We start from the raw sequence: 11047 nt of genomic DNA, 5'->3' as shown, positions 1-11047 counted from the left end.
GGTTTCGTGTGTGTGTGTGCGTGTGCGCGTGTGCGTGTGTGCGCGTGCACGGTTTCAGTTCCTGGTTGGGGAACTCAGATTCTGCATACCATGTGGTGCAGCAACAAAAAATAATAGTAATTAATTTAAAAAATAAAGAAATTTTTAAAAATAATAATATAGAGTTTGAATTTAAAAAAAAATTGAAAGAAACTAGGAAGAACTTGGAAAACTTTTAAAAATAAAAACCAGCTCCTGAAGTGATGATAGATAATAGAAATCAAGCTGAAAATGGAACATCAGGTGATTATATGACCGGAACTGCTCATCACGAGCAGGACATCATCACATCCACCAAGTTAGTCAGGCATCTGATGGGAACGGTACATTTAGGATCAGTCCCGAGCAAGTCCAGAGGGCACAAGGTGTCCCAGGGCTGCACGTCACCTCCCTGTGCTGTCCTAACACTTCTCTCAGCTTTATAACAATGGGAGGGGGTGGCGGGGGCTGCTACGATTCACTGGTGAAGGCGGGGAAACACAGCTTGTTCCTGCTTCGAGGACGGATCGGTTCCCGTCGCAGTGCTGGCCAGCAGCGGACCGCTGTCGACACATCCATCTGGGGCGGCCCTAGGGACAGTGCTGAGGGGAGACCCTTCCAGAAGGCCCTGTGCTGTGAGAACATGTGCTCACGGTGTCTATGCACACATGCACGTGCGTGCACACACATACACACACAACTATAAGGAAAACATCACTATAGCCACACAGGAGAAGCTCGCTCTCTGGATCACAAAAGACATTATCAAGACATTGCCAGTGGGTGAGAGACTAGTTACGAGCCAAAGATTAGAGAGGAAAAAGCCTTTGAAGTACATAAATAGCCTGATGAACTCAAATACACTCTATGTCTAGAGAATCACAGGACAGAGTGAGTTCCTTTTTCATCTACAGAGTGAAGGGGTTCGCATGGACGAACCCCACGTATGTGCCTTATGCAACTTCAAGGCTCTGAAAAACAGTTTGAAAGCCTGAGCCAATCCACCACTTTCTTCCAAAAATGTCTCCAGTCCATCCATCTCTGGCAGGGAAGAACCGTCCACGGTACTAACACCCCCAGAGAAGGGGACCGGTGCGGCTTCCCAGTTACCATGGTGCTCTACCATTTTGACACAAGTGGATATTGCTTTAAGGCTCTCCTGCTGCAGGTGAATCCTCATGTTCTTCTAGTCTCGGGAAACAGGAAGAAGTTGCCTTCATTTCACCATGTCCTTTTACATCCCCCAGGGTATAATGGTTTTTATATTCGATTGGGATGTGATTCAGTTCAGTTCAGTTCAGTTGCTCAGTCGTGTCCGACTCTTTGCTACCCCATGAATCGCAGCACGCTGGGCCTCTCTGTCCATCACCAACTCCCAGAGTTCACCCAAACTCACGTCCATCGAGTAGGTGATGCCATCCAGCCATCTCATCCTCTGTCGTCCCCTTCTCCTCCTGCCCCCAATCCCTCCCAGCCTCAGGGTCTTTTCCAGTGAGTCAGCTCTTCGCGTGAGGTGGCCAAAGTATTGGAGTTTCAGCTTCAGCATCAGTCCTTCCAATGAACATCCAGGACTGATCTCCTTTAGGATGTGACTAAGGGGAATTAAAAAAGGCTGAGAATATACATATCAAGCAATTCTTACTTGTGTGAGTTGTTCATTAAATTTGTTTGCCTCCCCAAGTAGATACTTAGAACTGAGCAATGATATTTTTTATTATTAAAGGTTAAATTATGTCCCCCTCCAAAATATCTGCATCAGAGTCTGAACCCCCAGTACCTGGGAATGTGACTTTATTTGGGCTCAGGTAGTTAGTGAAGATGAAGTCACACAGCAGTGGAGTGGGAGGACTGTGTCGTATTCCAGGATGCTGGGTGTCTTTATATGCCACGGGAAGACAGAGACACACACCGGGGGGAGCCGTGTGATGATGGAGGCAGAGACGGAAGTCATTCAGCTACCAGTCCAAGGATGCCAAGGAACGCGACAGCCACCAGGAGCTAGAGGAGGCGCCTGCTGGCACCTTGATTCTGGATTTCTAGGCTCCAGAACTGTGAGACAAGATGTTTCTTTTTTTAAGCCGTCTGGTATGCGGCCCTTTGTTATGGCAGCCCTAGGAAAGTAATGTACTTGTATTAACCGTTTCTCTTTGATCAAGTCTCTAACACGTATTGATCAGAATAAAGTGTGTCTCCACAATTGACCCATTTCTTCTCTTTTTTGAGAGACTCTGGAAGCTCCTGAATTAAGAGGCTATTTTCAGGAATAGTAACCTAAGTTTCAGTTTTGGCTATATTTAATTCTAATTTATAAATCAGTAGCACTTCTCCCAAAAAGATCTGTCCTAAATCCATCTGAAATTCAAAGAGGCACTGATTTCAAACAACTCACTACCTCCACAGTCCTTAATAGACACACAATTCTCTCTAAGAATAGCAGAGCATTATTCTAAAATTAAAATCACCACTAAAGCTGGGTGACAGAGTGCCTTTATGTGGGCCTCCACAGGCCTGGCTATGCCAGATTTAATTAAGGAGTTTTATTTGCATCAATAAATTATTATCCAAGGTAAAATAAAAGTTATTTGATTTGTTCACACTCAATTTCGTTTAGGTGTACAATTAGTGGTTTAAGTCTATTGCAAAATAATTCAGCCAAGAAATCAATTTTAGCACCTACCAAAAGCCCAACCAAGCTATAATTACAATCTTCTAAATGCTAATTGTGTACAGTTTGGGATAGGAAGTACATGTATATATCATCTTACTGTTTACCACCAAAAATTATACTTGCATAAAACATGGGAAAATTATCTTTGTTATTTATGACCCTCCACAGGCTAGGGTGTTCATTTTATAGTCCTTTCTGGATCAGTCCAGGTTAATAAACTACTGTTTTCTGTGGTTGTTTGTGTACCTTTTATTCTTCTTCAGCCGTTGGAAGTTAAAGAGGGTTGAGGCACAGAACTCCATACTTGGAGGCAGTGGGAGCTGGGACCTCAGGGCAGAGCCTGGGTTTCTGGGGGCTTTGCTACCTGGATTGTTAGGATGATTTTTCTTAAACCAAGGAGAACTCTCCTGCCTGTACTCTTTTTCCAGTGATCTCACCACGCCCCATGCTTCCACTGAGGCCGACATTCAATTACAGCGGAGAGTGATGATCTATGGAATTTTCTATCCTTGGCTGGAATTATATAAGCAACAATTGGATAGCTGTCCAAAAGAGCGTCACTTGGCTCAAACAAATGGCCTTGGGTGTCTTCTGGAACCTAAGTGCCTACACCTCCAGGAACAAGGTCTTGGCTCCCTGGTTTCATTATTCCTTGGTGTCTGCTAGAGATCTCTCCACAGTACAGTAATCCTTTTTATCTCCTATGATCTCAGGGCCACTTAGAATATCATTTCTTTGGCTAACTCCTTGGCTCTGAAAAGCAATGCCAAAACCCAAAGGAATCATGATGTGCTGTTGGTAAATCTCTATAAATTGCTGATCTATTTCTTATCTTAGTATCTCAGAGTTTGTAGGCATTCGGTAGAGTTTTGGTGGGTGAGTGAATGAATGAAAGCAATGTGCGTTTTGAAAACAGTACTCCAGGCTTCAAGGACAGAAGAAGAGGGAAGAATCCAGATAATCTTTTGAATCTTTTAAAGCAGATGTAAGTTAGAAATTAATTAGTAACAATTGCTCATGATTTTTAAGAAAGACTCATAGCGTTTTATTTTTTACTCTTATGATAGAAAATGTCTTTAAAATGATTTTTTAGTCTATAAATATGCTGCTGCTGCTGCTGCTGCTAAGTCACTTCATTTTGTGTTTGACTCTGTGTGACCCAATGGACGGCAGCCCACCAGCCTCCCCCATCCCTCGGATTCTCCAGGCAAGAACACTGGAGTGGGTTGCCATTTCCTTCTCCGATGTATGAAAGTGAAAAGTGAAAGTGAAGTCGCTCAGTCATATCTGACTCTTCGAGACCCCATGGACCGCAGCCTACCAGGCTCCTCTGTCCATGGGATTTTCCAGGCAAGAGTACTAGAGTGGGGTGCCATTGACTTCTCCAAGTCTATAAATATACATGCATACATTACACTAAGTGGTGAAATATAAAAAGCATCTCCCTTATTTTTTTAAATTTTTTGGGGGGAGGGCCACATCACTTCTCATGTGAGCTCTTAGTTCCCAAACCTGTGCCCCTAGAAGAGCAGAGTCTTAACTACTGAACTGCCGGTGTTGTTCAGTTGTGAAGTTGTGTCTGACTCTTTGTAGTTCCACTGACTCTAGCACGCCAGGCCTCCCTGTCCATCACCAACTCCTGGATCTTGCTCAAACTCATGTCCATTGAGTCGGTGATGCTATCCAACCATCTCATCCTCTGTCACCCCCTTCTCCTCTTGCCCTCAATCTTTTCCAGCATCAGTAATTTAAAAATTCATTTATTGGTCATAAATAAATCAAACAATAAAATAGAATAAAAAAACAAACACAGATTTATAACCACCAAAATGATCTCTTCTTTGACTGTCTCTGCTCTCATGACTAAACAGCATGGAAACAGAAGTCTTGCGCTCACAGACTCCCTTGTGAGCTCACAGGCCACCTGGTCAGCTCCGTCTGCTCTCAGGGGGCAGGTGTACTTTTGGGAGCTGCACTTCCTCTCCCATCTTTACATAGAGCTTCCTCCTGGAGAAGCAAAGCAAACTGCTCCTCTCGGTCACAATCTTCTCTATAATTCCTCTCATTAAAGACTCAACCTGGGTGAAGCATAGTGGATTCCCTTTAATAAAGAATTTAAATCAAATTGAAGTTTTTTTTATCATGCTTCCCTGATAGCTCAGTTGGTAAAGAATCCGCTTGCAATGCAGGAGACCCCAGTTTGATCCCTGTGTTGGGAAGCTCCCCTGGAGAAGGGAAAGGCTACCCACTCCAGTATTCTGGCCTGGAGAATCCCATGGACTGTATAGTCCACGGGTCACGAAGAGTCAGAAATGACTGGGTGACTTTGGCTTCACATATTAAATAATTATGAGAAAAATATGTGTGGGGTCAGAAAAGGCATGAATCATAGAATAGGCATGTATATATATATACACACATTTACTCAAAACGGACTACTACTCACCCATAAAAAGGATTAAAAAGGACGTCGTTTGCAGCAGCACGGACGGACCCAGCAATCGTCACACGAAGTGAGTCAGACACGCAGACACTGCGCGACGCACATGCACACGGAACCCAAACTACACACATGGGCTCGTCTACAAAACAGAAGTGGACGCACAGACGCCGTAAACAACTAATGGTCAACAAAGGGAAAAGACAGGGGCAGAGATGAATTTGGAGTTTGGGGTTAACATATGCACTCTACCATCTTATTTCATAATAGGTAACGGACAAGAACCTACCGCACAGCACAGGGAACTCTACTCGAGATTTTGTAATAACCTATAATGGAGAAGATAATCACGATGGTGTGATCACTCACCTAGAGCCAGACATCCTGGAATGGGAAGTCAAGTGGGCCTTAGAAAGCATCACTATGAACAAAGCTAGTGGAGGTGATGGAATTCCAGTGGAGCTATTTCAAATCCTGAAAGGTGATGCTGTGAAAGTGCTGCACTCAATATGCCAGCAAATTTGGAAAACTCAGCAGTGGCCACAGGACTGGAAAAGGTCAGTTTTCATTCCGATCCCAAAGAAAGGCAATGCCGAAGAATGCTCAAACTACCGCACAATTGCACTCATCTCACACGCTAGTAAAGTAATGCTCAAAATTCTCCAAGCCAGGCTTCAGCAATATGTGAACCATGAACTTCCACATGTTCAAGCTGGTTTTAGAAAAGGCAGAGGAACCCGAGGTCAAATTGCCAACATCTGCTGGATCATCGAAAAAGCAAGAGAGTTCCAGAAAAACATCTATTTCTGCTTTATTGACTATGCCAAAGCCTTTGACTGTGTGGATCACAATAAACTGTGGAAAATTCTAAAAGTGATGGGAATACCAGACCACCTGATCTGCCTCTTGAGAAATCTGTATGCAGGTCAGGAAGCAACAGTTAGAACTGGACATGGAACAACAGACTGGTTCCAAATAGGAAAAGGAGTACATCAAGGCTGTATATTGTCACCCTGCTTATTTAACTTCTATGCAGAGTACATCATGAGAAACGGTGGACTGGAAGAAGCACAAGCTGGAATCAAGATTGCCGGGAGAAATATCAATAACCTCAGATATGCAGATGACACCACCCTATGGCAGAAAGTGAAGAGGAACTCAAAAGCCTCTTGATGAAAGTGAAAGTGGAGAGTGAAAAACTTAGCTTAAAGCTCAACATTCAGAAAACGAAGATCATGGCATCTGGTCCCATCATTTCATGGGAAATAGATGGGGAAACAGTGTCAGACTTTATTCTTTGGGGGGCTCCAAAATCACTGCAGATGGTGACTGCAGCCATGAAATTAAAAGACACTTACTCCTTGGAAGGAAAGTTATGACCAACCTAGATAGCATATTCAAAAGCAGAGACATTACTTTGTCAACAAAGGTCCGTCTAGTCAAGGCTATGGTTTTTCCTGTGGTCATGTATGGATGTGAGAGTTGGACTGTGAAGAAAGCTGAGCGCCAAAGAATTGATGCTTTTGAACTGTGGTGTTGGAGAAGACTCTTGAGAGTCCCTTGGACTGCAAGGAGATCCAACCAGTCCATTCTGAAGGAGATCAGCCCTGGGATTTCTTTGGAAGGAATGATGCTGAAGCTGAAACTCCAGTACTTTGGCCACCTCATGCGAAGAGTTGACTCATTGGAAAAGACTCTGATGCTGGGAGGGATTGGGGCAGGAGGAGAAGGGGACGACAGAGGATGGGATGGCTGGATGGCATCACTGAGTCGATGGACATGAGTCTGAGTGAACTCCGGGAGTTGGTGATGGACAGGGAGGCCTGGCGTGCTGCAATTCATGGGGTCAAAAAGAGTTGGACACGACTGAGCGACTGAACTGAACTGACAATGGAGAAGAATATGAAAGAGAACAGAGTATAGATATATAGATACATGTGTATCACTGAAGCCCGGCATGCAGCAGTCCATGGGGTGGCAAAGAGTCGGACACGACTGAGCGACTAAACAACACCTGAATCACTTAGCTGTGCACCTGAAACTAAAAAAAAACACATTGTAAATCAACCATACTGCAATAAAAAATGGAGACTCAAAATAAAGACAAGTATGGTCTACTAAAAAGAGAAGAAAATAGGCACATCGATTGGGCAGTCTGACTGACGGGTTCAGTCATCCACGGGCTCCCCGGGCATGTCTGGCACCCTCAACACAGGTGTCAACAAAAGAAAAACAAAATGGGACTCGAAACCAATGTAACCAAGGTGAGATATTCGATCGAACGTAGGAATATCAGGCTTCGCTGGTGGCTCAGATGGTGAAGACTCTGCCTGCAACACAGGAGACCCAGGTTCAACCCCTACATCAGCAAGACCCCCTGGAAAAGGGAATGGCAAACCACTCCCGAATTCTTGCCTGGGAAATCCCATGGACGAGGAGCCTGGCAGGCTACAGTCCATGGGGTCGAAGAGAGTTGACTAACACATAGAGAATGTCTACTGTAATTTCATGATTAATATTTCCATACATTTAAAATATATATATGACATGAAATAGGACTTCAGCTTCCTCTCTGCCATTCTGCAAGGCTGAACTAAGACAAGACAGGTTTTTGACTTTATAGCATAAGCTGTACAAAAAGAGAAGGGAAGTTTATTTAGTACCAACCCAGAGCCAAAAATTGTGCTTCAAATTTCACATCGTCCTCCCAACAACCAAATAAGTATTATTCTCCCATTTTATCTATTGCTGAATAAACTACTCTAAAACTTAGTAGCGTAAACCAACAGCTTGCTATTCTTATACCTCACCCTTCTGTGGGTCATAAACTTGGGTCACAAAAGGCAGGGCAAAAACAGACAGTCTGCGCTCCCGTCTGTGCTCGGGGGCCTCGGTGAGAATGTCTGGAAGGCCAGGGGCTGTTTGGGCCTCTCTCTCTATCCCCCTATCCAGCCCCTTCACGGGGTGAGGGGCTTTCTCCCAACATGACAACCTCAGGACAGGCGAGTCTCTACGAAGGGCTTGGGGCACCAAGAGATGAGGCAGCTGCTGCTGCGCCTCTTAGGGCCAGGCTCGGGCCAGCAGAGGACCACCGCCCCCGGCCAGGCCGACCTAGGGCCAGCCTGCATTGAAAGCGAGGAAGCAGGAGGTGCCTCACAAGGACCCACAGGTCTGTGGTCCATCCCCAGATGAAGAGGCGAACAGCAGTGGGAGGCAGCGGAGCCAGGACTCAAACCAGATTTGACCAGTTATCATCCCCCGGGGACCACTCATGACCCCCATCTGTGCGCAAGGATCCAAGGGTGTCCTGCAACATGACCTCTAATGCCGTGTCCTTTCGTTCTCAGCGACTCTTCCAAGCTCCAGACCTCTGTCTCCAAACAAGAACTGCACGTCTCCATTCAAATGCCGCAGCAAAACTCAGACTCAAGTTTTTGCTGTTCACTGGCTCAGTTGCGTCTGTTCCTTGCGACCCCATGGACTGCAGCACGCCAGTCTTCCCTGTCCTTCACTATGTCCTGGAGTTTGCTCAAACTCATGCCCATTGAGTCGTTAATGCCATCCAACCATCTCATCCTCTGTTGTCCCCTTCTCCTCCGGCTCTCAATCTTTCCCAGCATCAGGGTCTTCTAATGAGTCAGCTCTTCGCATCAGGTGGCCAAAGTATTGGAGCTTCAGCTTCAACATCAGTCCTTCCAGTGAATATTCAGAGGTGATCTCCTTTAGGTTGGACTGGTTGGATCTCCTTGTAGTCCAAGGGACTCTCAGGAGTCTTCTCTAGCACCACAGTTTCAAAAGCATCAATTCTCCAGTGCTCAGCCTTCTTTATGGTCTTACTTTCCCATCTGTACATGACTACTGAAAAACCACATCTTTGACTAGATGGACCTTTGTCGACAAAATGAGGTCCCAGATTCAGGAGCAGACATGAATTCTGGCCCCATCACGGGGTCCCCTCCATCCCAAACCAGCAGCCCCTGACGCCCCCCAGCCTGACTGGCTCAGCACCTCGTGGGGACTCTGTCCCTGCTGTCACTCCTCCCTGGGTCCGCTGTCAGTCACCCCGGTGAGTCAGCCAGCCTTCGAGGCTGCGGGAGGACCTGGCCCGCCGGCCTCTCCAGCCGCCCTCCCCAGCCCAGGCTCACCCCTCCCTGCCACACTGGCCTGCTGCTCCACCAAGCGCGCCTGCCCTGTGCCCGGCCTTCCGGTCTCTGACCAGACACCATCTCTGCAGAGGGCCCACGACCTGAGAGGAGCCCCTCCGCTCCACCCCAGCTTGCGCCACTCCACTCCATCCTTCACTTCCTGATGTGGCAATAGCTGTTTATTCGCTTCTTTACTGGCTGTCCCTGGCTTTGGCTGGAACAGCGCTGTTCAGTTTAAATGCAACATGAGCCTCATACGTAATCGTCCAGTTAATAGTCGCCACACATCAAAGGGCAGAAGGAAGCGGGTGAGATCAACTTCAGTGATATATTTTACTTAGCCCCAGACACCCAGAATGCTATCTTTCCAACATGTAACCAATTGGGAAAAGTTTTCATGAAGTCCTTTCCATTTTTGGTCTCTGGTGCATTGACAGCACTTCTCGTGGAGATGACCCACATGTTAAGGGCTCCGCAGCCACGTGAGGGCGGCTGGAGGATATGAATACCACGGAGGTTCTTCTGCTCACCGCCCACGTGTCAGCCTGGAACAGGGCGGACACGTCGCGTGCATTTGCTGATGCGCGGATGTGCGTGTGGGCACAACAGACAACACACGGGCCTTGCTTTTGACGTTCCTCCCCCTCACCTGCCCAGTTCCTCCTCACCTGTCAGCCCCCGCAGGTGTGGCCACCAGTTGCTCTTTTTCAGCCCGGGATGCTCTACCCTGATCAGCAGTTCCAGAGGCCAAGAGAAAGAGGCTCCGAAAGTCACGGAGCTGACAGCCAACCACCTGGGAAGCTGCGGGCAAATTTCCAGACCTCTGTGATTACTTTCCTCTCTGTAAAATGGGGTTTATCCATAACTCTAGCCCCAGCCACTGTAAGAATAAAAATGAAGCAACGTGACTAAAACAATTAAAAAAAAAAAAAAAAGGCAAAGGGTTCAAATAAACTTTTCTCCAAAGAAGATTTGAAAATAACCAGCAAGTATAAGAGAAGATGCTTGACGTCACTAATCATGAGGAAAATGCAAATCGAGATCACCGTGAGTTACCGCTCACACCACCAGGAGGCTGTCATCAGAAAAGACAGAAAGTGGTGGTTGGTGAGGGTGTGCAGAGGGTAAACCCTTGTGCCGTGCTGGTAGGAATGTAAAATGGTGCAGGCCGTAGAAAATGGTACAGCAATCCTTCAAAAAATTAAAATAGAATCACCATACGATTCAACAATTACGCTTCTGGGTATAGACACAGAGGAAGTGGAAGTAGAGATCTGACCTGTTGTACACCCGTGTTTATGGCAGCATTACTCACAGCAGCCAAAACGTGGAAACAGCCCGCTGATGGATGGACGGATAAACAAAATGTGGTCCATGGGTACCATGGTACATCGTTCAGTTTTGGAAATTCTGGAACATGCTACAAAGTGGATGAAACCAAAGACATGCTTAGTGCAATAAGCCAATCAGCAAAAGGCCAATATTCTGTGGGTCGCCGACAGCCAAGCTCATCGAGGCAGAAAGAACAGTGTTTGCCAGGGGCTGGGACTGCGGGAACAGGAGCGAAGTGTTGAATACGGGCAGAGTTTCAGTTTGAGACGAGGACAAATGTTTGTGGATGGATGGCGGTGATGACCGCAGGACAACAATGGATCAGATTTGTACGCTTAAAAAGGATTGAAATGGAAAATATTACGTCTACTTTATCACAACAACAGAAAGTAAAGCAGTGTCAGTAAAAGTGCTCTGGTGGGTGTAATATTTGCACAAATGTCA

General features: G+C 46.2%; 1 pseudogene; it reads left to right on the top strand.

Annotated features, from left to right (window-relative positions):
- The window catches only part of LOC104985637, a 14290-nt pseudogene extending 4855 nt beyond the window's left edge, over positions 1-9435 (top strand).
- The last annotated feature ends 1612 nt before the right edge of the window (positions 9436-11047 follow it).

The sequence above is a fragment of the Bison bison genome, unplaced genomic scaffold (assembly GCF_000754665.1).
Source record: "Bison bison bison isolate TAMUID 2011002044 unplaced genomic scaffold, Bison_UMD1.0 scf7180017864053, whole genome shotgun sequence".
Taxonomy (NCBI): Eukaryota; Metazoa; Chordata; class Mammalia; order Artiodactyla; family Bovidae; genus Bison; species Bison bison.
The sequence above is the reverse complement of the archived record's forward strand: the minus strand, read 5'-3'. Positions and strand labels throughout refer to the sequence as shown.